This window comes from Bos grunniens, chromosome 2 (assembly GCF_055505025.1).
Source record: "Bos grunniens cultivar Pamir isolate PY7600 chromosome 2, Bosgru_T2T1.0, whole genome shotgun sequence".
Classification (NCBI taxonomy): domain Eukaryota; kingdom Metazoa; phylum Chordata; class Mammalia; order Artiodactyla; family Bovidae; genus Bos; species Bos grunniens.
The window spans coordinates 17,407,267-17,434,979 of NC_141166.1; the positions used below are offsets into that span (position 1 = coordinate 17,407,267).

At 51.0% G+C, this 27,713-nt stretch overlaps 1 long non-coding RNA gene across 1 annotated transcript; it reads left to right on the forward strand.

Annotated features, from left to right (window-relative positions):
- Positions 1 to 20,574: 20,574 nt before the first annotated feature.
- LOC147377678 (uncharacterized) lies at positions 20,575 to 21,355 on the forward strand. Its single transcript, XR_015140301.1, has 2 exons — positions 20,575 to 20,779; positions 21,114 to 21,355. It is a non-coding gene; the product is annotated as an uncharacterized LOC147377678 (long non-coding RNA).
- The last annotated feature ends 6,358 nt before the right edge of the window (positions 21,356 to 27,713 follow it).

Genomic DNA, 27,713 nt, shown 5'->3' on the forward strand with positions numbered 1-27,713 from the left:
AAAACCCATCCAGGATCCTCCCCCAGCACCTGCGGCCTCGCGGCCTGCGTTAGATGGACCACAACAGGTTCCAGGGGCTCTATCAGGCTCTCTCAAGCATGAGGCAGGACCGGAGCTCTGGGCAGCGCCCACCTGCAAAACCACACCACTCTCAGCAGCCAGGGAGGGAGACACCAGCCTGCACCGGGAGTCAGCAGTGCAGAGAGGCTGACAGAGTGCCAGTGTCAATGCATCCAGTGTATCGTAGCTGCGTGGAGGGTGGTGGGGGTAAGGAGGGGTCTGGGTGAGCCCTGGCTCTCCCGGGCATGTCTGGGCGCCCCCGGCTAAGCCCTGTGGTGTAGGGACTGAGCAGGTGTCCTCCTGGAGGTGAGCCAGCTGCCCCAGTGCCCACCCTCTGCCCTCCGCTGTGACAGGAGTTGGATTCTGCTGGAGGAGAGGGGCCTCTCCCGAGCCTTCCTTCCTTTCTCAGACTCTTCCTTTCTGTTGCCCTGCACTGACCTTGTGGTTTTCTAGGGCTTCCTCTCTGTCACAAGGATCCTGCAGTGGGTGTCAGCAGGAGCAGTGATCCTGCCCGGCCCGCCCCCTTTGCCCTTGCGCCCCTCCCCCACTGACCAGGCCGGCCGAGCCCGGCCCACTGCCCCATGAGCTCCGCCACCTGCACCCTCAGGCACTTGCTGACCTGGGGTGCACCCTCCCTAGCTGACAGCCATTCTAGAGGGTGGACACTCAGGTGGCATAAAGCCCCTTCTGAGGAGAAAAACCTCTTTGCATAGAGCCCCCCTCATCCTTCCTTCCAGGACCTTGTAGACCTTTACCCACCTTCCATCTAGAAGTTTAGGCCAGGCCTGGTCCCAAGCTGACTCCCAGTCCACCTGCAGCCGCCTCGGGGCCAGAGCCTCCTCTCATCACCCTTCATCAGATCCACAAACTGGGGGCAGGGTGCGGGATTCTGACCTGGCCCCAAACTGCAGAGGGGGCAGGGAGGAGCAGGTGTCCAAGATGGGGACAATGACCGAGGATTGCTCTCCACCTCCTAGCTATCAAGGAGTCAGACAACAAACACATATGAACCCCGAGCAGTGTGTTCACAGCTACCCTGCACCTGCTCAGCTTTGTGGGAGAACAGAGCTGAGCCACAGCGTCCGGAAGCCCCAGGGCCCCAAGGGGCTCCCACCAACCGTGGTCAGGGACTTGCTGAATACCTGAACACGGGTCTTAGGTTGGGGTCTTGGGGAGAGAAGTGTGCTGAGCCAAAGTCACACCTTGACATCTTCTTTGCCCAAGCCAGAGTCTTGGCCCCGTGAACAGGTCTTTGGGCTCAGTTGTGTCCGATTCTTTGCGATCCTCTGGACTGTAGGCCACCAGGTTCCTCTGTCCATGGGATACTTCAGGCAAGAATACTGGAGTGGGTTGCCATGCTCTCCTCAAGAAGTTATTCCTGACCCAGGGATTGAACCCGTGTCTCGAGTCTCCTGCATTGCAGGTGAATTTACCACTGAGCCACCGGGGAAGCCCGTGAACAGGTCCTACCCAGGAGCATTTGGGCTGCCAGTCCCCAGTCCAGCCTCCTGAGATGCCAACTGTAACCACAGGCCCTTCCCAGGGCACAGCAGCATTGCCACATGCAAAATGGAGCCCTCTCTTTGTTAAAATTGTAAAAGTTAAAGTTACAGCGGTGCCATACAAGGGACCAGTCTCGGGCTCAGACAGATGCAACCGCAGCAGGATGTTAAAAATAAGGCCTGGCAGGGTCAGGCCTCATGGATGATAGCACAGAGCACATGGTGAGAGAGACCAGCCCCACTCCACCTCTGTGCCGCTCACCGCAGGGTCCTCTGCTGAGAAGAAACGCTGCCACCCAGATGCAGCAGTGGGGTGGGAAGGATGAAGAATGTTCTGGAAACCAGGGTTCATATGGGATGGGGAGGGGGGGAAAGCTGGTGTGGTTTAGCGCAGAGTGGAGGGCTCCAAGTGGCTCTTGGGCAAACATTCAGTATGGTTTCATCATTCGTACTTACCACACGTCCACTGAACACCCCTGTGCTCCAGCACTTTGGGCAGCAGCAGGACCCACAGGGACCCCGCCTTCACAGGACACACACAGACAACAACCATGACGATGGGCGGTAAAGAAGGCAGATCTCAACTCTGTGTAAGACAGAACACACTGAAAAAGTGAGTTCCCTGCCGCTGAAAGCAATCCAGGAATTCAGAGGCTATTTCTGCTCCAGGTATTATAGTTGGAGTGAATGAGGAGACTACTAAGGTCCCTTCTAATCTGAGACTTGGCCTTTTCAACCGCAGACGAATAACTGAGCGTCTCATGCTTTTGAGTATCCATTTCCCCGTCTCCCTTCTTCAGATTCCTTGGGGATCTGTCCTCAGCGTGAAAGGAGGAGAATCTCAAAAGTGGACCGTCTACCACTGAGGCAGTGTTTCAGTCCACTGGGAAAGGAGGGCCATTGCCATCTTACTGACAGGATTAGGGTTGTTGTTGTTTTTTTTTTTTTTTAAACTTTCTGTCCTTGCTTTGTGGCATGCAAGATCTCAGTTCCCTGACCAGCGATGGAACCAGTGCCCCTGCAGTGGAAGCGTGGAGTGTTAACTGTTGGACTACTGGGGAAGTGCCAGCATTCTTTACTTCAGCTCCTGAAACCTCCTGTCCCACAGAAGAGTGTTCCTCTAACTGGGTGGCTGGAACCCTGCCTGGTCCCACTGCACCAGGATGGGGATGAAGATGATGTTGTTCCCTGTGCTGGGGAGTTAACAGCCATGGCTGGGGCAGGCCGCTTGGCTATGAGTGCCCTGAGACTCAGGAACAGACCTAAGGGAGCCAGGGATCGGGGGCTGCAGGAGGAGGGACGGGAGTCACGCCGGGAAGGAGGAAGCAGGGAGCAGATGGAGGGACTTTCTTTTCCCTCAGCCCTCTGAGGGAGGAGGGCGCTGAACCGAAGTCCTCCCTGACTGGATGGGGATTATCTCAGCCGCTAGCCTCCAAATCCGGTCCCTGAAATTAGACCCACTAGAGAGTCACTGAGGTGAGCGTCCCACTAAAAGCCCCATTTAAAAATTATCCCACGGGGAAACTGCCCTGTCAGATATCGAAGTCTGCTCAGTATTGGAGAAGTGAGGTAATGACCCAAGAATCCAGGGTAGTTCAGGGGAGTTAGAGCAAGCACCCCAGAACCGGGCCTGGGGAGGGGTGGTGTCATAGCCAAGGATGCACTAATCAGGCTCTGGGAAGCTGGGGTGCCTGTCCAGGTCACTGTCCCTGCGTCCCCCAGGGCAGGGACCCCAGAGTCCTGGCCTTGCAGTGGAAAGGCTGTGCTTTCTCCATGTTGTTGATGTCAAAGCCCTCCAGGAGCCCTAAGCCCGCCTGGAACGGATGGAGCCGCATTTCCTTGGATGCAGCTCCTTCACGTCCCACCCCCGGGCTGTCCCTCCCATGAGTCACCCCGTTAGCCCCTCCGGGCCAAATATAGCTCCCAAGGCAGAGGAGGGTGCTGCGCTGTGCGCTTTGGGCAAACGGGCCAGGGAGGGGCCCAGGCACCCCACCCTCCTGCACCCAGGCCCCAGGTCTCGGCCTGAACCTCAGCCCTCGAGGACACCTTCCCACCAACGCCGGGCAAGTCGGGGGGTTGGGAAAGAGAGGGTCCCGCCGAGACGCAGGGACCGCTTCCTCTTTGGAGAATGTGGGACGCGCTCCAGGGGACAAAGGATAGGGCAGGGGGCCTTTCCTTTGTGTAGCCCAGGGGATGAGGCCGAGATCCCAACGAACCGCGATCACCCGAGGCGGGTCTAGCTCCCCCCTCCCACCACCACCCCGGGCGCCGCCCCGGCCCTCGGAGCCACCACATAAGGAAATGTTTGTGCCTGGGCGGCGCGGCCTCTGGGCAGCAGCTCGGCTAAGCTCCCTCCTCCCTCCCCGCCCCGGCCGCCTCCGGACCGGCCCGGCTGGGGCGGCCTGACCCCGAGGGACCGCCCAGAGCAGGGCAGGAGGGACCCGCCCAGCCCCGGGCTAGTCTCGGCGGAGGGCGGGGAAGTGGGCGGGCACAGGCAGTGATCGGTGGTCTCTGGGCCGGGCTGCCCACGGGGACACCCGGCCGGCGAGGGGGAGAGGGCCTCCGGAAGCCTCTTCCTCTGCCCCCGACCCCCAGCCCACTGCTGGAGCCCCGAGGCTGCCCTGGGTGAGGGGCAGGGAGGACCTGGCTTCGCCATCTCAGAGGCGCCACACCCTGGAGTGTCCAACAAGAACCTCCGGGGGGCAGCGCAGACGAAGGGTCTCCCTGGAAAACACTCCACACACACCCCCGCCCCCCCACAAATTGTCCCTACCCAAGAGCCCAGAGAGCTATGGCTTTTCTTTCCTTGGGTTGTGACTGAAGCACCCTGACTCCCAGCCACAGCATAAAGAGCAAACATTTTATAACCTGTCTGCTGGCTGGCAAGGTCAGGCTCACACGGGCTGCATCCCCTTCTGGAGTTTTCCATTAAATTATTTACACAGAAGCAGCCCACAAACCTCTGCAGGAAGTCGGAAGACACAAGGTGGCATTTATTCTTCTGCACAGTCTCATTTTTCCGAGGGATCCCTCCTTTCTTACATGTGACCCTCTGGAGATAAGAAGCTGCCCAAGGGTGGAGCCTTCTAGGTCCTTGTGGTTTATTCTTAGGAGCTAGAGAATGGAGCCGCATTTCCTGGGATGCGCCCCCGCCCCCCCAGGTGTTTCCTGGGCCAGACTTCCATGCCCACCACAGAATTCAGAGGGAGCAGCTCTGGTCCCTGCTCGGAAACAGAGGTCTCAGGGAGCCCACCTCTGGAGCTCATATTCCAGGAAAGAGCCATTGAGGGAGGGTGACATCACCCAGACCCTTGGGCCTGTGGGAAATGTGTGGAATGTAGAGCAGTGATCTGGTACAACTGGCCCCCTTCAGCAGGCGAGGCGGGGAACCACCTCGCCTACTTTCAGGTTAGACAGAGTTTATTTAGATCAGCTCTCAGAGGATCTAGCCTGCAGCCCTGCTGGTGAGTTAAAACGGTGGAAAAACCTGCCCCAAGCCTGAGGGAAATAGGATCCCCAGGCCCCACCTCCCAGGGAGGCAGGGCTGCCCAGAAGCTGGCTGGTAAGAGGGCTCAGCAGAATCGCCCCCACCCCTGAGGCCAGCCAGGGTGTCCTCCATTTCCACAGCCCCCTGTCTGAGGAGGATCCCTCCTGGTTCTTTCTATAAAAGTGGCCAGTGCTTCTGAGCATGTGTCAGTTCCTGCCATCCCCAGGTGGATGGACTCTGGACCATGCCCAGGGCAGGGACATCTGAAAAGGATGAGGGAAAGGGAGGCTGTGCTTAACAAGATCACTGGGGGAGTGGAGGGCACTGCCTGTTCAATCCCCACCCCCAAAGCCCCCTACAGCATTAATTCAGGATGCATAAGGGGCACATCAGTGCCCTGTAACAACACACTGCATGGACTTCCAGCATGAACACATCAAGTATGAAGAAGCTGTGTTTGCTCTTGGACCCTGGGATCCTGCAGTTTGGGTCTCTAAGCTCCTGGATGTAGGAACTGTTGGGGTGCTGTAACCCTAGCCCTAACGCCGGAGAAGGCAATGGCAGCCCACTCCAGTACTTTTGCGTGGAAAATCCCATGGGCGGAAGAGCCTGGTAGGGTGCAGTCCATGGGGTCACTAAGAGTTGGACACGACTGAGCGACTTCACTTTCACTTTTCACTTTCATGCATTGGAGAAGGAAATGGCAACCCACTCCCGCGTTCTTGCCTGGAGAATCCCAGGGACGGGGGAGCCTGGTGGGCTGCCATCTATGGGGTCGCACAGAGTCGGACACGACTGAAGCGACTTAGCAGCAGCAGCAGCCACCCTAACACAGGCCCAATATACAGCATGTGCTCAGAAAGTATGTTCTGGGTAACAAAAAAAAAAAAAGAAAATCCTTCGTTTCAGAGCGCAAACATCTGGGTCTCACTAAAAAGGCTATCCTATGAGGTGGTCCTTTCTCCGTCATGAGATTCAAGGGGGTGGGGCTCCACGTTGCAGAGGGCTTCTCAATGGGAATGTCAGTGGTATGTTAGAGGAGAGATGGACTTTTATGCTCTTAAAATATACCTAGGGATACTGAGCACAACGGAAATCCCGTAACTTATCAAAGATAGCCAAATGAAGTGGTTCTTTGATGGAAGCAAAAGGAGGTCCAGGCAAGAGGACTTCGGAGTCAGTCCAGTTCAAAGGCTAACATCCCATGTTCATCAACAGTTACTCTGTGCCTGGAGGGTTCTCTTGCAAGCCAGATCTCCCTCCATCCCCAATGACACGGACCCTTGCCCAAAGCCCAGCTGTAAAGGGCAGTGCTGGGTCCTGAGTCTATGCCTCTCTCCTGGAGAGAAGACTGCTTGCAACACAGAAGAGCCAGGAGCAGGGGGAGGTGTAAACCAGAGCCGCCTTGGTCCTCCCGCACTGCTTTCCCTCCCCCACCCTCCCTGGGGAGGCCACTTCCCTGCTGAGCTGGGCCCCACAAGCAGCCCTCCTTTTCCTACACACCCTTCTATCACCTGCCCCTTTTCAATCCCCTGTGTTCTTAAGTGCAAATTTGATAGTACTTCCTGTTGATATGCCTCCCAGAACAAAGTTTTCAGGCCTGAGCCCAAACTTGGGGATTGACCCCTGATACTTTCTTCAGCTAAGGCTTGACCAGCTAGACTGGCCTTGGTTCTTGGCTTCCTCCCTGAAGCTTTTTTTTTTTTAATTTTTTGGGCCAGGGGCCTCCAAAGCTGCATCAGGATGCCTTTAACTGCCCGCTTCTCTGTCAGTTTCCCACACTAGCCCTGTCTTTGTCACGAGGTGCCCACAGTGCAAAGTCCGGTCCACCAGAGAAAAGGTTAATAGCAGCAAACGGGGTCGGGGGAGGGGGACTTGCCTGGCCGTGCTCAGGGAACTAAGACTCCACATGCCCCATGCATGCATGTAAATCACTTCACTCAGTGTACGACTCTGTGCAACCCTATGGACTGTAGCCCACCAGGTTCCTCTGTCCATGGGAATGCTCCAAGCAAGAATATTGGAATGGGTTGCCATTTCCTTCACCAGGGGATCATCCCAACCCAAGGATCCAACCGGTGTCTTTTGTCTCCTGCACTGACAGGCGGGTTCTTTAGCACCAGCGCCACCTGGGAAGCTGCAAGTCCCATGGTGTGACCAAATTAAAAAAAAAAACAGCAAACGGTAGCAGATGGGTGATTATGATTTGCACATAAACTCTGCAAGATGGAAGAAGAATCCCAAACAGGCCAAATCCAAGATCGTTTCCGCGGTGTTGGAATTGCACTCCTGGGTCTGCGAACGTCCTGGGTCACGAAAACAGGGTGGTGCATACACCAGATTCAGGAGGGCACGCGTCTATACACATACCGGGTTAGTGCAAACACGAGTCCGTGTACACCCAGGCCTGTAGAAGCAGCCAGTGGAAACGCCAAGTGTGCATACTCAGGTCGAGCACACTAGAACGCGTGGAAACCCACGGATTCGTGCACGCCCAAGGCCGCAAACACGAATGTGGGAATCCTATGGCCACGAAGCTCCCAAGGTTGAGCATACTTCGGAAGAGTGCACACTCCCGGTGGTGCACACACGAGGCCGTGCGTGGCACTGAGGCCAGCTCGCAGGCCCATCCATAGGAAGTGGAAGCGCCCACTTCCCTCCCTGCTCGGTCTCTGAGCTGCAGTCTCTGAGCGCCATCTTCGCCCAGCGGGCAGCGGAAGGACCTGCAGGCCGCGCAGACCTTGCGCCCGGGCCTTTGTTGTCCTGGTTTCCGGGCATCCATCACGCGGTGGCCGCGAGCGCCGGAGCACGAAATGGCGGCCGGGGGAGGGGGTGAGGGGAGGGCGGGGCGTCCGGGAGCAGCAGCCATTCCCGACTCCCGGCTGGGCGCGCCGCCCGCCCTCTGGCGCAGGCGCACGGCGCGGCGCGCGTTCCCGCGTTCCCTCCGACGCGCGCCAGGACACAAAGGGCTGGAGGGAAAGCACGGAGAGCGGCTGCGCCTCCGGAGCGGCCGGCGGGCCAGAGCGGCCTGGAGCGGACTGCCGGGCCGGAGTCGGACTCGCCGGAACCGCGCGCTGGGGCGCCGGGTGGGGCGTGGTGCGGCCCTCCTGCCCCTCCCTTCGCCCTCCCTCAACGGCCGTAACGGCCTCGCGGGCCGAGGTGGGCGCGCAGGGCGCAGGCGCTGCGCTGGCGGTCGCCGTGCGGCCGGCCGGGCGCCTCCATTTTCCCTCGCGCGCCCTAATGGCGGCAGCTGGGCTCCTTTTCCTCAGAGCAGAGCGAGGGCTCACCTCCGAGGACGCCCGAGGCCTTCTCCACGAATTCTGTCTTCCGTCCGCGCGGTTTAGCGCGGAAGCAAGGCGAAGTAGCTCTTTAGAAAGTTTTTCGGACGTGATTGCCATAGTTTTTCGTAAAAGGAAAGCAGACCCCTCCGCCAAGTGCTATGTAGTTTGCATTTTGCTGCTTGAAATTAGGAATGTGGTTCTGGGGGAAGAGTGAAGACATGGACGAACAAAAAGTAAAAATTTTTTCAATTGAAGAGAGGTTTTTAAAAGCAATAAGTAAAAATAATTTTTTTTCATCATACAAATAATGCATATTCTTGGTAGAGTATTTCGAAAGAAATAAGTGGCATGTCATTGACTACTTATAATGCCGGGTACTGTTTTAAGTGCTTTAATTTTCATCACCAGATACAGATGGAAAAACCGAAGCACAGAGGGGTTAAGTACACAAATATACTTCAAGTTCAGGAAAGCAGGAAAAGTAGTAAACCCAACCTTCCAGGACAACTGCTCTTGAATAAACTGGCGTGGTTCCCGCCAATGTTTTTCTGTGTCTTTAGTTTGGTTCATGTTATACACACAGCCTGTGGCATTTTTTGATTAAGTGGGAGAGCTGTGGGTGGGCAAATGGAAAAGGAGCTAGGAGGGGCTTGGGAAGTTCCTGTTCCTCCGGTTGCTCGCTGTCTGTGGGGCCTCTTGGTCTTGTGCAGTTAGGAGACAGCACTGGGTAATGTCTGAGGAGCACCCCAGCTCTAGAATGTTGGCATCCCATGGTCCAGGAGAATTCTTGCCACTCGTGATCATTTCTGGGGGTTGGGAGGAAAAGCCTCCTTAGCCCTCCCTCCTTTCTCTTCTTGCTGTAGCACATTTTCAGGTCATAAATGCCTTACTTGAGTTTCCCAAGCTCCGAGGAATGAAGTTTTGCAGATCAGAATAGGGTCAGTTCAAGAGGAGGGAAGGAATGATTCCTCATTTACAGGCTTCCCACGTGGCTCAGTGGTAAAGAACCCACCTGCCAATGCAGGAGAGGCAGGTTTGATCCCTGAGTTGGGAAGATTCCCTGGAGAAGGAAATGGCATCCCACTCCAGTATTCTTGCCTGGGAAATCCCATGGGCAGAAGAACCTGGCGGGCTACAGTCCATGGGGTCGCAAAGAGTCAGACATGACTGAATAACTGAGCACAGCTGGGATTTAGGGTTTTAAGTCTTGCCCAAGTTCATAAACTAATCCACAGTGGAGCAGAGATGCTTCATCCAGCTGGAGGCATCTGCTTTGCAACCTCAGTCACCAAGTCTGCGGCTTCCATCCGATCTATAATTATGTCCATGCTTATTTGTCTAAACTTTAGCAAGGTGGGAATGCCAACACCCAGCATTACCGATAAATGATAGCTGCGTCTCTTGCTTAGTGAAAGATTGTCTATTTTTAACAGTTGAGCAGAACGAAGCTAGCTTTTCTCGATTAAGAAAGTAGCACGATCAACTCGCTGGTTGCCTTTGAGAAAACATTACTGTAGCTCCCTGCAGATCACAGCTGTGTACCTAGTTCCTCCCCGAACAGCATCTAAGATTGCTCAAACTTTTAGTCAAGGAAAGAGAAGCTTTAAAATTCATTTGAGAAACAAGTCAAGTGCTTGATGCATCAGGCATGTGTGTTATCTGGAGTAAAATACAGAAGTTCTCTATGAAGTGGAACCATGTAAGGTCCGACTCTCAGCTTTGAAAGGGCCTGGAGAAGGGGGCTCAAGATTAATTGCAACCCTCAGAGAAGGACCTCTGTCTACTTAAAGCAACAGGGCTCCCTCAAAGCCACAGTGCTCTCTCTTTGCGACTGGGTCCTGAGGTCTCTGTTCAGCACATTTCTTTTTTTTTTTTTTTTTGTTCAGCACATTTCTAAGTGCATTCTCTGTTTGTGAGCTGGTGGCAGGGGGTAGAACAGTGAACAAGATAACTCATCCCCGCCCTCATGGAGCCTAAAGTTTAACAAGAAAGCCATACCCTGAGCAAATTACCAGGGTGGCAAGTGTAGGATGGTGAGGTGGTACATGAGGTGGCAGGGGCTGTGACTTAGGCAGAGGACCAGGGAGGCTCCCTGGAGGCAGTGATCCTTCAGCTGAGCCCAGCATTCTCTGAGACTCTTGAAGAGGAAAATGACACATTAAAGTTGAAATACTGAAGTCCAGAAAGTCTGGGCATGAGAGGTAGGGGGAGGGAGTGACAGGAACTGAGACACAGAAAGGAGGAGCCAAACAATGAAGGATTCTGCATAAGCAGGAGAAGAAAAAGAATCTTTTTCCTCTACCCATTCTAAGTCCTCTGACCAGAGCCCTGTACACTAACAAAATATCACCAAGAGAAAAATAAACAGAAGTTTATTAAAATGTAATGACATGTACACAAGGGAGCACCCAGAGAGGAGTAACTTGATGGGGCGGTAGAACTGGAGCTTATGGTATAGCATCTTGACACAAGAACAATGAACTTTTAGAGAAGTGGCAAGAGAAAGGAAAGGACTTTGAGTTTCTAGGGGAACAAATTGTACAAAGGTAAATATATAGAGTACTAGTGGTAGATACGGAGAAGGCAGTGGCCCCCCACTCCAGTACTCTTGCCTGGAAAATCCCATGGATGGAGGAGCCTGGTAGGCTGCGGTCCATGGGGTCGCTAAGAGGCAGGCACGACTGAGTGACTTCACTTTCACTTTTCACTTTCATGCATCGGAGAAGGAAATGACAACCCACTCCAGTATTCTTGCCTGGAGAATCCCAGGGACAGAGGAGCCTGGTGGGCTGCCGTCTATGGGGTCGCACAGAGTCAGACATGACTGAAGTGACTTAGCAGCAGCAGCAGTGGTAGATAAGGGCTAGTTTTAAGAAGGTTTGTCATTTAAGTTCCTCTCTTGGCATCTCAAGACTGGTGTCCAGGGTTGCCTCCAGTGATTAACTTCTTCCTGGTAGAGAGGAGAGGGGCCACCTCTGCAAATTTATGTCCAAATAAGAAGAGGGCTTCCTAGGTTGCTCAGTGGTAAAGAATCCTCCTGTCAATGCAGGAGACAGAGGAGACGCGGATTCAATCCCTGGGTTGGGAAGATCCCCTGGAGGAGGAAATCACAACCCACTCTAGTATTCTTGCCTGGAAAATCCCATGGACAGAGAAGCCTGGCGGACTACAGTCCAGGGGGTTGGAGAGTCAGACATGACACAGCATGCACACACTTGTTTAGCTAAAAATAATCCTTACACCAAAGTGGCATATTTGGGGGTAACATATTCTGCCACCCTTTACCAGGTTTGGTTTACTAAATGTTCAGTATTCTCCTTATTTGTCCAGAGATATAATCCACATACCATAAAATCTACCCCGTTAAAAGTATATATAACTCAGTTGTTTCTAATATATTCACATAGTTGGGCAGCCGTCACCCCAAAAAGAAACCTGGTACTCCTCAGTAGTCGCCCCTCATCTACCCCTCCCTTCAACCCCACCATGGATCTACTTACTGTTTCTGTGGGTTTGCCTATGCTAGATACTTCATATAAATGGAAGAATAGGATATGTGTTCGTTGTGTCTGGCTTCTTTCACTTAGCATAATGTTTTTAAGTTCATCAAGGTGGTAGAGGGTAACAGTACTCCATTCCTTTTTATGGCGGAATAATACTCCACTGTGTAAATATGCCTCAGAAAACTCTAGAGGGTTAGGCTTTCATACCTTGTAGGGACAAGTGCCCTGGGGCCTGGCCCCAGTATGAGAAACACTGTGCTTAGAACAGCAATGGATTGCCTGGGCTCACCTCCAATTGGCTGTGTCATCTTGGCAAGTCACTTCCTTTGAGTTTCATTTTTCTTTTCATAAATGGGGATAATAGTAGTAACTCTTGTAGGATTGGTGAATAATTGAGTTAATACATTTAAAGGGCTAAGAAAAGTGCCTGGTTCGAAGGTCCAGTGGTTCTTATGGGAAAAACATCTGACAAATGCAGAGCTCCCAACTGAACTACTTAGTGAGCACATTGTCCTTTATTCTAGAATCTTCCAAATGGCTACAGGACTACTTTATAAAACTGGAAATTACAACTAGGTCTGATATGAGGGGATGAACTGAAAATAGTAGTTTCTCTGCTTTCCTTAGGCATCTTGAATTTTATAGTTCTTCAGACTTTCAAATTTGTTGTGAGTGATAATGAACCAAGAGACTTTTTCTATGTATGTACTTTTAAGGTCATCTGCCTTGAGAACAAACTGCTTTAAATTGTAAAAAATGTATATTAAATTTTCAACATGTGAAAAATTAGAAGAGTATGATTTCTTGTATACCGTCAACAACATGTTTCCATTTTTGAGTACTTGACTAATGGCTTTTGTTCCCCAGATGGACGGAGGAGGCACACCCTATAAGTAGGAGCCATCTTGCAAGGACCTGGGGAAACTGGTTTTATGGGCAGTTGAGAAATGTATGCTTTGCCTTGGCAGCTGAGGCACTTCATGGAAGGTAGGGGTCGGGTGGGAGGGTTGCGGTCCCCGTACAGCCCAGACCCCTCCATGGGACCAGGCCTAGCATGAGAAGACTCCCTCTGGGGAGCTGGCACTAGTAGCATGATGACATTGTCTCCAAATTCTGCCAATCCATCAGGAATAAGGGATGCAGTGGTTCTGTTCATACTGATTCCACTAGGAACTGTCCAGCAGCCACATTTTACTTTTTTAAATTATTTATTTCTTGTTTTTATTTTTTAGGTTGCACTGGATCTTCGTGGCTGCACACAGGCTTCCTCTAGTTTCAGCGAGCAGGGGCTTCCCGTTGCAATGATTTTTCTTGTTGCAGAGCACAGGCTCTAGTGTGTGCCGGCTTCAGTAGTTGCAGCACACAGGCTCAGTAGTTACAGAGCACAGGCTTAGTTGCTTCATAGCATGTGGAATCTTCCAGGACCAGGGATTGAACATGTGTCTCCTGCATTGGCATGCAGATTCTTATCCACTGTACCATCAGGGAAGTCCCAGCAGCCACATTTTAATAGACATTGACAAACTGTGGAAATGCAAAGGAGCAAGATTAGGAACCAGGGACCCTCTAGGTCAAGTACTCCAGATCCTCCCTTCTCAAGTGAGGCCGTGTGTCTGAGAGCTGGTTGTTGTTGTTCAGTCGCTCAGTCATGTCTGACTCTTTGCAACCCCTTGGACTGCAGCACGCCAGGCTTCCCTGTCCTTCACAATCTCCTGGAGTTTGCTCAAGCTCATGTCCATTGAGTCAGTGATGCCATCCAACCATCTCGTCCTCTGTTGTCCCCTTCTCCTCCTGCCTTCAGTCTTTCCCAGCATCCAGGTCTTTTCCAATGAGTTGTCTCTTCCCATCAGGTGGCCAAAGTATTGGAGCTTCAGCTTCAGCATCAGTCCTTTCAATGAATATTCAGGGAGCTGGTTAGGAATGCAGAGTCTGGGGCCCCACCCCAGACCTACAAAAACCTCCAGCAGTTCCTTGCACATTTTACCATGGAGAAGTACTGCTCTAAAGAACTCAAAGCGTGATGTGTTGGAGGGAAGATTTGGGGTGCTGGAACCCCAGCAATGCTGGGTTGGCAAGCAGCTGGTCCAGTCTTTAGCTGAAGATGCATAAATTCCTTCAACAAAGTCCTGGAGAAGAGGACCTTCTCCCAGATAAGTCTCAAAACACATCCGTTCACAGGCAACTCGCTAGCTGGGCAACAGCTATCCATCTCTGATAAATTACTGTTGGGAGGGCAGACTATGGGTTCACATTACATCTGGGCTGGCACTGGGAACCTTCTTAACTAAAGAAGACCCAGCTGAGAATATTCCTTTCTGTTGTCCCTGTTGGAAATTCCAAGCCCTCCAGCTAGTTTGAGGAAAACTTCCTGTATTAATTGTAATACCAAACTTTCAGCCCCACATGCAATGGGCTGACTAGGAATTGAGAAAAAGAAGGTATTTGAAAAAGACTTTTTCTTAATAAGTTTTTCTGTGTGCAACGGTTCGTAAATGCTTAATTTTTTTCTTTTTTAAACGTTGACCCTACAAAAATAAAATGTGAAAGCCTTTGTTTCAGCTCTCTGCATCTGCCACCTCCCCTCAAGATAAGAGAGCTGTGTATCCTTGCATTTAAAAAGGCCACACACACACACACACACAATTCCTGAAATCTTCCCACCTTGACCTAAGTCTTCTCTTTCTCAGATTTTGCACTTTCTTAAGAGATAACTACTTTAGTGATCACCTCTCTATTGGCTGAACTCATTAACTGATTTTCAAAAAGTTGCTGAGCCCTCTGAGTCTAGTGGCTTTGAGGGAGAGATGCACAGAGGCAGCATTTTGTATAAAGAACTTATTCTGACCTACAGTCTCTATGTGTGTAACTCATTAATCCTCACAGCCACCCCATGAGGGACTATTGTTATCCCCATTGTACAAAGGAGGAAACTGAGGTCCAGAAATGTTAAGTCGCTTGCCTGAAGTCACCCAGCTGGTGGTCAGCTAAACTGGGGTTTGAATCCAAGCAGCCAGTTCCCAAGTCTGTACTCAGGATACCCAGCCATATTCATGGAGATTCATAAATCTTGGACATGCCTCACCCATGTGGGCTTTCCAGAGTGGACAGTTCAACCTCTGGGTTGAGGTGGAGATCCTTCCACGTGCAGCCTTCCTGCCCTGCCCCTTCCAGGCCTTCCTGTGATGGAAGATCTGCCCCATAACTTTCTAACTGGGTGAACTTGGTTAATGTTTACCAAACTGTTCAGAATGGAATAACAGTACTTACCTTCTTGGGATGAGTAAAGGATCAGATGCACAAAAAGTGTCAGTAAACAGCAGCTGTTGATTTTGTTACACGTGTGTTTCAAGGGTGTGAGAAGAGTGCAGAGGGAGGGGGCACACGAGTTGAGGCAAAAATGTCTGGGAGATTAGAGTTATTATGTTAAATTTCAGCCCAGAGAGGGGTACAGAAAATTACATGATGGAGCAGAATGCTTCTGCCTAGGAGATCTTTTCTTGGAATTCTCGGGGACTCTAGACAAAAGCCAAGGTGATGGGTGAGGGCGTGGACAGTTGGCTCTTGTTCTGGTTTGTTCTACTGGGCATCAGTGTCAATGAGGTGGAGGGACACCCCCAGCAGGAGCTTGCTGCAGGCCAGGGCACAGGTGAGGGGGGGTGGGGGGGCAGCCTGTGGAACTCCAGCCCCGGAGGGTTTCCAGGGCCCCCACCAGCAGGGACAAACCTGGGGTAGAAGAGCTCTCTGTCCAACAGGATTGGCCCCTAACGCTGTCCACCTGCCCACAGCCCATATCCAGTCTTAGGCCCTCCTGCCCTGGCCCCAGTGTCCTGCAACTAGTCCCTGTTCAGCAGCAGCGCTGGTTTTATGGGTACTCTCTGTAGCCTCTCAGACGGATGCAAACATGTGCGGGGGCAGAGAATGAACACAGAACTGCGAACTGGAACTCCTTAAATCCTGAACCCTAGACCCACCTCCCAATCAAGCCGTATTGCCCATTGTAGACTATTTAAATGAACTGTGTGGTCGTACAATGTATTGTCCATACTAGTGCTCCTCACTGGTTAGGTAATATGTTTTTTGATAAGTTTTTTCTGAAAACCCAAACCTATAGAATAGTTGCAAGAATACAAATAGTATAAGAACACTCCTATGTCTTTTACTCAGATTCACCTATCTTAACATTTTCCCTATTTATTTTCAATTTTCTCCTTCTCTCTATATACACATATATGTTTAAATGTACATATGTGTACACTTTTTTTCCTGCAACATTTGAAAGTCAGTTGCATATATCATGGCCTCTTACTCCTCTTTATTTCCTAAGAATAAGGAGTCTGTCTTACATAACCGTAATTTTTAAAACCAACTTGAGTAAATATAACTTTGAGATAACATTTCTATTTGCACCACTCTTCGTGTTGTTGTTTGGCCGCACCATGCATCTTACAGCATCTTAGTTCCCCTACCAGGGATTGAACCTAGGCCTCGGCGGTGAAAGCACTGAGTCCTAACCACTGGGCAGCCAGGGAACCCCCCGCACTATTGTTTATATCCCAGCTTTTATCAATTGACCTCAAGATGTCCTTAATAGATTTTTTTTTCCCTCCCGTGTAGGACCATCTAGGATCAGGTACTGCATATAGTTGTTCAAGCTAGGACTTTTGGGAGTGACCATTATTATGCTATAAAGGGACAAATAAAGGGAGTGTTGTGAAAGGTTGATAACTGTAGAATATGGGAGTCCATTTTATCTACTTTTATGTATGTTTAAAAAAAGTATAAAAAAAACTAAAAAATATATAAATATACATGGACCCAGGTTCAATCCCTGAGTCGGAAAGATCCCCTGGAGAAGGAAATGGCACCCCACTCCAGTACTCTTGCCTGGAAAATCCCATGGATGGAGGAACCTGGTAGGCTACAATCCATGGGGTCGCAAAGAGTCGGACACGACTGAGTGACTTCACTTTCACGTTCATATATATGCCAAGCCCACAGATCTAAAAGGGGATCATCTAGAAAAATGGAGTGTCTGGCCTCCTGTCTGTAGATTCAGACCCACAGCACCGGTTCAGGTGGAGGCATAGCAGAGTAGATGGACCTCCCCCTTCCTTGTTGTTGGTCCCGTATTGAGAGGAAGTGAGCCTCAGGGAAGGAAGAGGGGCTCTCAGGGGAGGAAGAGAGTCTCTGGGCTCCCCCTGAAGTGAAGTGAACCAGGGTGGGCTTGGATGGGAGTCGGAGGAATGAGGAGGACAGGAGCCCTGATTTCCTTTGGTCACCAGAGGGCCTGGAGGCTGGGACAGGGCACCCATCCCATGCAGACTCCATGCCTGCTTCCAGTCAGGGCAAAGTGCGCTGGCAGCAGCTTGACGAGCCCCCAGCCTCCCCATCTCCCCTGCCCCTCCTGTACCTTCCAGTTTCTATTTGAATGGCAGAAATGAACTCTGGTTGGGTGAGATGGTCTAGAAACCCATCTTTTCTTCCCCATTTGGTGCACTCCAAACCTTCACTCAGATTCTTAGCCTGCAGTTAAGTTTTTAGGAGTTGGTGAACTTGGACAGGAAAAATTTTCATGTCTATTTTAAATAATCTTTTATTGAAATCTAGCACTTCCTTCTCTTGTGCCTGTAGGCATCTCACCACAAGTAGTATAGGCAGTTCCCGGGATCTCGTCACAATAGAAGTCATAGCTATTTTCATATCACAGAACAGTCGGTGCAGATATTTTGAAAACTGTCTACCTTCATCATGACTTAAAAATCATAGAGGTTATTAAGCCTACCACCAGATCTGGTCCTGATTTAATACATTAATAAAGACTTACAATCACAATATCTTGGAAGGAAAGTATGACAAACCTAGACAGCATGTTAAAAAGCAGAGACATTTCATTACTTTCCCGACAAAAATCCATATAGTCAAAGCTATGGTCTTTCGAATAGTCATGTGTAGATGTGAGAGTTGGGCCATAAAGAAAGCTGAATGCCGAAGAATTGATGCTTTTGAACTGTGGTGTTGGAGAAGACTCTTGAGAGTCCCTTGGACTGCAAAGAGATCCAACCAGTCCATCCTAAAGGAAATCAGTCCTGAATATTCGTTGGAAGGACTGATGCTGAAGCTGAAGCTCCAATACTTTGGCCAGCTGATGCAAAGAACTGACTCATTGGAAAAGACCCTGATGCTGGAAAAGATTGAAGGAGGGAGGAGAAGGGGACGACAGAGAATGAGATGGTTGGATGGCATCACTGACTCAATGGACATGAGTTTGAGCGAGCTTTGGGAGTTGGTGATGGACAGTGAAGCCTGGTGTGCTGCAGTCCATGGGGCTACAAAGAGTCGGACACGATTGAGCGACTGAAAACTGAACTGACCTTAACCAATCACATATGGTCATTGCATTTCAATATAATTTGCTTCCTTGGTAATCCTGGGTATTTTACTTTATGCATTTAAAGCTCTCACTATGAGAGGGGTCTGGTGGCTTCACCAGACTCCAGAGGGTCCTGTGACACAGAGAAGATGAGGAATTCCGCCCAGCCTGCCTGGGGCCCCTCCCGCTCTCACAGTTACCCTGCCAGCCCTCTCTCTGGGGTTCCAGTGCCCACTCCTATGTGCTGTGTGTGGCTGGCCCCCTCCTTGGAAGCCTGGCCACAAGCCATCATCTTCTGGGGTTGGCCCACGTGGCACCTGTTGGCTTTGTGAGGTGTTGTGGTCCTCCTATTCCTTCTGGGCCTTGTGAGGAATACATGAAGATATGTGCCCCAAACTCTTGCTGTGGGACCCCTTGTGCCATTCCTTGCACCCGCTTGCTTGCCAGGGTCCCTGAGTCCCTGGCACAGATGTGTGGTGCTCGCCTGACCTGTGATGAAGACCTGGGAGCAGGTTAGCAGCAGAGTACGGAACTGGGTCCAAGAGCTAGAGGCAGGAGCCTCTGCAGTTGACCATCAAGCCAAGTGAAAACTTAAAGACAAATTGTTCCTTGAACTGATACAGGAGCACATGGAACAAGTGTCAAAAGTTGAGAAGAGAGTATGGTAAGTTTCTCTCTCTCCCTGGGCCTTGGCCTCAAACTTTACCAGCTTCTTTTCCGGCCAGCTCCCAGGCCCACCCAGCAACCTTCTCACTGGAGTGCCGTTTCCTCTCAGACTCACACACTGGGAGAGAGAGAGAGAGACTGTCCAGACCTGCTAATGTGCGCATCTTGCTGGCCAAACAGGCTTCTCTGCAAACTTGGAAGATAGCGTTCTGATTTTTACATCAGTGCTTGGTGAGTTTGATTAGTGTGAGTCAGTCCTGCTGAAAGGGATCCCCTCTGGCCCACAGAGCCAAGGGCTGCACTGCAGACTGTGGTGAATTTCCCACAGCAAGCAGGCAGAAGAAAAACGAGCACAAATCCATTCTGACAATCAAGAAGCAGCTAGGGGTCTACAGGCCTCCTTCCATCTGGAGTGTTTTTCCCTCCAGATCTAACTCGGCATTATCTGGGAGATAATGATCTTTTTCTCTACCCTGTTAGGTTCAGTACCTCTGAACCTGCAAATTAATCTGGCAAAATACAGATTCACAAGAGAAAAGACAGATGTTTAATTTACATGCATGCATGGAAATTCACAGAACAATGTGACTCCAGGCAGTGGTCAGAATTAGGGGACTTATATATCAACTTACGAAGGCTTCCCCAGTGGCTCAGTGGTAAAGAATCCACTTGCAAGACAGGAGATGCAGGAGACATGGGTTTGATCCCTGGGTCGGGAAGATCCCTGGAGGAGGGCATGGCAACCCACTCCAGTATTCTTGTCTGGAGAGCCTCATGGACAGAGGAGCCTTGGCGGGCTACAATCCATGGGGGTCGCTAAGAGTCGGACATGACTGAAGCGACGGCAGAGCACATGCACGAAGCGCGCGCAAGCGCGCGCGCGCACACACACACACACACACACACACATCATCATCTTAGGAGGGGAAGGGGAGATGGAAAAAGGCATTTATGGGAAAATAACTGATTTTTTTTAAAGAGCCCTTAGGAGAATAGATGAGAGATTGGATAGTTTTGTGGCACTATATACTCATGTGATTTATGTAGACTTCTCTCCAGAGATAAGAGGTTGCAAAACTTTGGAGGGAGGGGATATACGACAGTCAGAGCTTTGAGGAGGCACTGCTTCTAGATAAGGGGAGTGGGCAGGGAGGAGTAGAAAACAAGAAAGAACTCTTCACAGTGGGGTGTACTGGATCTATCTGCATGACTCTCTTCTCTTCACCCAAAGACCAGACTGTTTGGGGGTGAGCTGGTGGAAGCTAGGGGTTTGGCTCAGCGAGCAAAGGCGGAGCGAGTGGGGTGGCCTTCCCAGCAGAGGAGGTACGAGGCCACCTTCTCGTGGCCAGGTCGGTGTAGTAGTTAAGGGGTACACGCAGGGGCATGGACTCCAGGGTCCAACTGTGTTCCCGGCCAAGATTCTCAACTTCTCTGGGTGTCATTCTCCTACTTGGGTAAAAACCCTCATAAAATTGTCCTGAGGATAAAATTCAATAATGCTTTTAAAGCACCAAATACAAAAATAAATAAGTAAATAAAGCACCTAATACAGTGCCCCCCACACCTAGCAAGTGTTTGGGTAATGCTCTGGGCACTGGGGATACAGCACCGAGCAAAATCAAGTCCCCGCTCTCCTGCGTCTTCCGTTCTGGAGAGGAAAACAGGCCGCGGTCCGATGAGGATGTGCACTCTGAGAACAGGAAGCAAGTCGGGGCTGAGACGGAGAGGTTTGATTTGGATGGGCAGGGAGGGGCCACTCCAGAGGAGGTGGGAGGGAGTGGTGACCACAGGAAGTGGCCTTGCTCTTTGCCCCTACGGCTGCGTTCCCATGTGCTGTGCAGTCAGCCCTTCTCTGATCCCACAGTGAACCGGGACCAAGATGCGGACAGAAGGGCCCCAGGTTTGGAAATGTGAGTTAGGGTGGTGGACTTTCCTGCCTTTGATCTGTCTTCCACGCCTCCCTGCCTCAGGCTTCCTCGGAACAACTCTAAGGACCAGCTTCCGGGAGAGGAGCTTACTTTGAGGAGCTGTTGTGCTCAGGAAAACTGGCCGGTTCTATGGCTACAGGGCCAGAGCAGAACAGCAGCGACCAGAATAGAAGATCTAAATTTAAACTGTCTGGGGGCCTCAGAGAGCCGGGGTTGGTGGGGGTGGTGCCGGGGCCCTGGGCCGGCTCCCTTCTGGGCCGGCCTCCTGCATCAAGGCCTTCCACTCCCCCCTTTCTTCCTCCCTCCTCTCTCCCAGAGTGGAAACTGTTTCGTTTCTGGCTGCTGAGAGCTGGTTTCCTCCCAAGGAAATAATGTCTCACCGCAGCTGCGGCAGGATCTGCCCCCTGGAATTTCCCTGTCCTGGAGAAATCACCGCGCTAGCAGAGCTGCCCCGAGGTGGGACACACCTAGAGCCTGCCTGTCCATCACCACCCAGAAGGGGCCACGCCCAGAGACTCACCGATGTAAACAGAAATAAACACTGGGAAAACCCTCCCAGCCCAGGCCCGGTTTCAGCTGTCTCCACCTCCCTGTGTGGCCTGAGCGAATCAGCTCCTCTCCTGAACCCACTTTTCCACCTCTACAGTAGTAACAATAGATCTCTTGAAATTCAAAATAGAACAGAATTCTACAGGGATCACCCCAGAAACTTCTCTATTCCAAAAGGGTTGCTTTCATTGTGCAAAATATTTTTTAAGTTTTTTCTTTTTTTTTTTTCCCCTGAAAAATTCCTTTAGAACCACTTTCAGGCACTCACAAGTCTGCCTGGTTGTGTTTTCCAGACGTTTCTGCCTGAAGGGATCACTGCCCGTGGTACTCAGAGGCTTTGGGCTGGTTTCAAATCCTGAATTCAAAGATTCCTGGGAGGATGGCGAGAGGTGCCTGGAGCAGCCAGTCCACTCTGCAAATCCTCAGCCATAATCAGAGTCCTTAAAGAGTCCCCGACTTAGAGGGGTCTGCAAACTCATGGCCAAACGGAAACTTCCAGTTTTAAACCCCAACTTCAGAGGAAGTGGGCTTCACTGGTGGCTCAGTGGTAAAGAATCCACCTGCCAATGCAGGAGCCACAGGAGACGTGGGTTCGATTCCTGGGTCGGGAAGATCCCCTGGAGAAGGAAATAGCAACCCACTCCGGTATTTTTGCGTGGGAAATTCTATGGACAGAGGAGCCTGAAGGGCTCCTGTCCATGGGGTTGTGAAAGAGTTGGACACAACTCAGCGACCAAACAACAACAGTCGGAGGCGGCAGTTTGGGAGAACATCAGCCAGGCAGCACTTTTATTCCCTGAGATGAGAGAACAGGGGCTGCCACAGACCTGATTCCTGTGGGGATGGTCACAGCCCAGATGCTCATGTGCAGGATGTACCCATGAACTTTAGCAGGAGGGAGCAGAGCGTGCTAAGGGGACACACCCAGACACACTGGGTTGCCCAGCAGCAGGGAATGACAGACCCAGGGACACACACCAGCCCTGGGATGACGCATGCATTGTTTCTGCACAGGCAGACTGCTTGAAGCCGGCTGCCCCTTGCACGGCCTCTTACCACACGAATATGCTCTCAGTCATACCCTTCAAGTCAGAAACAGCTGTGTGACTAAACAGCCTGCTCACCCCCCAAAACGCTTACCCAGATTTAGACAGTCCTGGAGCAACTCCCCCCCCCCATACTTCCGGTCATAACTCGATGACACGGGGCACTCTTCTGAGTGGCCAGAGTCTAAAAGCCTCACCTCCTTTTGTTTTCTCTCGAAAAAACCTTTGGCTTTTCCATTGTAATCACCCAGTGACCAAATAGTCTATTTCTGTAACTTATTAGCATTAGCCAGAGATTGTTCTTTTGAAATGTCTGCAAGTTACAAAGAATGCCTCTGACGTTGGTTTTCAAATTCAAGTATGCGAACACTGAACACACAATGTGAAAACTTAGAGGACGATTTTCAAAATTTGAAATTCACAAACCGCGCCTGAAGTTTCTTTTCCGCTTTTGGAGGCAGGGGAAAGGCAAGTTTACCAACTTGTTAACGATTCTAAAAATTCCACCCTGGTAAACAGGAAAGCAGCAGTAGCAGTTCTGGAGTCTCTGAAAGTGTAGCGTGAACAACAGGAAAAGACCCCTTCTGGACAGCGCCCCTCACTAACGAGGAATGGGTGAAATGAGGACTTGACCTCCATCTAGTTTTCACACTGAGGGCTCATCTGTGATTAGGCAGAACTTGCGGGGTGGTGTTTGTGTATTTTTAAAATATCTATTTATTTGGCTACACTGGGTCTTGGTCACGCCATGCGGGATCTTCACTCTTTGTTGCATCATGAGAACTCTCAGTTGTGGCAGGTGGGATCTAGTTCCTTGACCAGGAATCGAACCCAGGCCCCCTGCATTGGGAGTGTGACGTTTTAGCCACTGGACCACCAGGGAAGTCCCTAGTGTGGTGTGTAGACTGCCTGTCGAGGGGACAGTGTGCCCTCAGCTGGGTCCAAAGACGGCCCCTTGTATAGATTCTGTCCCCTTCCCGGGGTGTTTCAGACACTGAGTTGGTTTTTGTTTGAGAGAGGCTATTCTCCCTGGGCAGGCAGGCCTCTCTCCAGTCCCATGACAGGGCTGGACCTACCTAGAGACAGCTTCGGATCTACACACTGGGTCTGGCTGGCCCTGACCTACTGTCCAGAAACTTCCTCTGTCCTTTCCTCCTTTTCCCTCCCTCCTTCCCTAGCCTCTGACAGGAATTTCTGGGTGATTCTGGTGGCTACCTTTAGTGAGCTGGGACCTTGCCTCACTCAGTCTCTCCTGTTCTTACTGTTTATACCTCAGTATTTGAGATATTAATCAGTGCCTCACCCAAGACAGAAAGGAAGCAAAAAAAAAAAAAAAATTAGATGCAACATGTTTAATGAATATTTTCTGTATGTCAAAACCCATAAAGAAAACAAATTGATGGCAAAAGACAAACTTGAAATATATATTTTCCAGATAAATATGGCAACAGAGGCAAATACCCTTAATATACAAAAGGCTTTTGTAAAGTATAGGGCACCAAAGAAAGATGGGAGATGTGAGCAGACAGATTCATCAGAAGGATGAAACAAATGGTTAATAAGAGAAAAATTTCACTCTCTGGAATACTCAAAGCAACACACACACACACACACACACACAAACTTTGTGATAACATTTCCCCTATTACATCTCAGACTAGCAAATGAATCCCCACTGTTGAGCAGGAGCTTCCTCTTTAATTACTTCCAAGAATGCCCAATAATTGGAAGAGCCTTTTTTGAGGGAAAATTAAGCCTGAAAATTAGACAGTACCTTTTGACCTGTCATTTCTACCTCTGGAAGTATCCTAGAAGGAATCTTTACGGTGTCCAAAATGCATAACTACAAAAATACTTGTTGCAGTACTGTTGTTAAACCAACAAAAAAAAGCATTTATAATTTCATCCTCACTTTGTTGATTGTATACCCAATGCTCCTGGGCCTGTCTTATGTTATATTTATTTAAATTCTGAACACGCTGTGCCAGAACATTGCTTTGTATTTCAGTACCTTAATAAAAAAATGCAGTTGATAGATATTCTGAGCCAGGGTGAATCTGGGGGCTGACTTAGTCCCCCGTCGGTCCTGTCACCTGTGGAAAGGGTCTTCGCCTTCAGCTTCCTGCTCTGACGCGGGTGGGACCTGGGGCTGAATGAAGCCCATGAGACCCACAAGGACGCTATGTGGACAGCAGCTGCCAGAAAAGCAGGACGGCGTGGTGGTTGAATTACAGGCAGTTAGAGCGGGAGCCATGATGCTGAGCCCACTGTCTGGAATGAGAAGCCCTTTCCAGGAGGGGATGGGGTCAACAGGCTGCCTTTGGACCTCACACCCTCTGCCTCCCCCATCACCCACCCTGCTGTCAGCATGGCATCGGCATCGGGCTGTCCCAGGCCTTCTCAGGGTGAAGGTCTCTTGGAAAAGAAAGGGAACACAGAGAAAACCCTTTTACGGGAAAGCTTCCACATCCCTTGAACTTCCTCTGTGAGTCCTCGAGTTCCCTCCTCCCGCTGCCCTCCGGCAGCTCCCTCACATGGCCAGGACGCTCCAGAGACCCTCTCCCCAGCAGGACAGCTGCATCCTCAGGTGGCCTTGAAAGCAGATTCAGCCTGGCCTGGGGTGGGGTGGGTCTGAACGCCGGTCCCGTCTTCGCCTCACTAGGAAGCTTCCGCCCAATATGGCTGCCTCCAGGCAGGTCTGTGTAACAGGCCAGCTTTCTCACTGCATCCCTTGTAGAGTCAGGAATTTCCTGATTCCTTCTCCTAAATGCTTCTCGGCCATTTCTTTTCCACCAGTCCTCCTCATCCCAGCCCTCCTTCCCTAGGGTCCGCACTGTCTCAGGTGCTGCCTGTCTGCTCAGAAACGTGGTCAGGCTGAGTTCAGTTTACTTCAGAGTTGACACAACCACGTGCATTTTCTTATTCTAGGCTAGTGGTGTTCACACATTTATTTTTAGCTGTAGGACCCGGGTTTTGGCTGCCCCCATGCAAAACATAAATGCTGAGCTGCCCTGGGTGGTGGGGGTTGGGTGGGGGCGCAGTGGGAGCAGGATGAGACACCGACCCCTCCCCCCACCCCAGAGGAAAATCCTTGCAGAGGCCAACAGGTTACTATCACCGTCAGAATCAGCGGAGGAACTGAACAAACAGGAATTCCGGATCCCGGGCCAGGCTGTGTGTGTGTGTGTGTGTGTGTGTGTGTGAGAGAGAGACCAGGCCAAGTGTGTGTGTGTCAGAGAGAGAGAGATCAAGTCGAGTGTGTGTGTGTGTCAGAGAGAGAAACCAGGCTGAGTGTGTGTGTGTGTGAGTGTGTGTGAGAGAGAGAGAGACCAGGCCAAGTGTGTGTGTGTGAGAGAGAGGGAGAGAGAGAGACCAGGCCAAGTGTGTGTGTGTGAGAGAGAGGGAGAGAGAGAGACCAGGCCAAGTGTGTGTGTGTGTGTGTGTGTCAGAAAGAGAGGGAGAGAGATCAAGCCAAGTGTGTGTGTGTGTGTCAGAAAGAGAGAAAGAGAGAGAGACCAAGTTGAGTGTGTGTGTGTCACAGAGAAACCAGGCTGAGTGTGTGTGTGTGTGTTTGTGAGAGAGAGAGAGACCAGGACAAGTGTGTGTGTGAGAGAGGGAGAGAGAGACCAAACCAAGTGTGTGTGTGTCAGAGAGAGATCAAGTTGAGTGTGTGTGTGTCAGAGAGAGAGAAACCAGGCTGAGTGTGTGTGTGTGTGAGTGTGTGAGAGAGAGAGAGAGACCAGGCCAAGTGTGTGTGTGTGAGAGAGAGGGAGAGAGAGAGACCAGGCCAAGTGTGTGTGTGAGAGAGAGGGAGAGAGAGACCAGGCCGAATGAGTATGTGTGAGAGAGAGAGACCAGACCAAGTGTGTGTGTGTGTGTGAGAGAGAGAGAGGGAGAGAGACCAAGCCAAGTGTGTGTGTGTGTGTGTGTGTCAGAGAGAAAGAGAGACCAAGTTGAGTCTGTGTGTGTCAGAGAGAAAGAAACCAGGCTGAGTGTGTGTGTGTGTGTGTTTGTGTGAGAGACAGAGAGAGACCAGGCAAAGTGTGTGTGTGTGTGTGTGTGTGTATGTGTGTGTGTATGAGAGACAGAGATAGACCAGGCTGAATGTGTGTGTGTGAGAGAGAGAGACCAGGCCAAGTGTGTGTGTGTGTGTGTGTGTGTGTGTGTGTATGAGAGAGAGACCAGGCCAAGTGTGTGTGTGTGAGAGAGAGAGACCAAGTCGAGTGTGTGTGTGTGTGTGTGTATGAGAGAGAGACCAGGCCAAGTGTGTGTGTGCATGCGTGTGGGTGCACTCATGTGTGGTTGAGTATCTCTGCTTTTGAACACGCCTCCCAGAGACCCTGAAGCAGCTGCTCAGGGAGGCATCTCCTGGGGCCCAGTTCCTCTCCCACAGGTACCTCTCTCAGGCCATAGGGGTCTTGCTGCCTTCACAACATGCCACACCTTCCCTTTCTTTCTCAGCTCTTCCCCAAGGTGCCCCTTCACCTGATCAAATCCCATCCAGCTCACCCACTCCACTCGGTGACTCCTAAACCTGTCTCACCCTTCTCTGAGTAACCAGCACTTACTGTGCTGCTCAGAGGGTCTGATTTACTTAGGGTTTTCTCTAGTGGTTCATATGGTAAAGAATCTGCCCGCCAATGCAGGAGACAAAAAGAGTCTCAGGTTCAATTTCTGGGTGCGGAAGATTCCCCTGGAGAAACAAAATGGCAACCCACTCCAGTATTCTTGCCTGGAGAAGTCCATGGACAGAGGAGCCTGGCGGGCTATATAGTCCGTGGAGTTACAAAGAGTCGGACACTACTGAGAAACTTATCTAAGTTGATTTTTAATTTCACGAGTGACATAGGAGGACATCTACATTGTAAAACAATTCAGGTGATCCAGATGCCGTGAAAAGCCTTCATCCTCCCCACCTCCACAGTCCCACACTGGTCACTCCACAGTCCCACTCCAGGGCAAGTGGGCTGTCCTTCCAGACTCTTGTCCATGGATTCCCTAGCTAGTTTCCAGACCTGGAGAGAGAAAGAATCATCCTTCCTCTCTCCCAAGACAGCTCTTCTGTTAGTGCTGTGATCTGGGCCCTGCAGCCTCCCCCACAGCTGTTCATAGTCTGGACCATACCTGTCTCATTCCAGCTTCTTTCCCCTTGATAGCCCCTTACCTAGGACCTCTGTGTGTACATACATGCACACACATGCACACACATACACACACACACACGCACACAAATATATACAGGTGTTTTTCTTCCTGAAAAATAATCATCTTTTTCTGGATCCTTACATGCCTTTAAACCAATCTCCTTTCAGCCCTCTCTC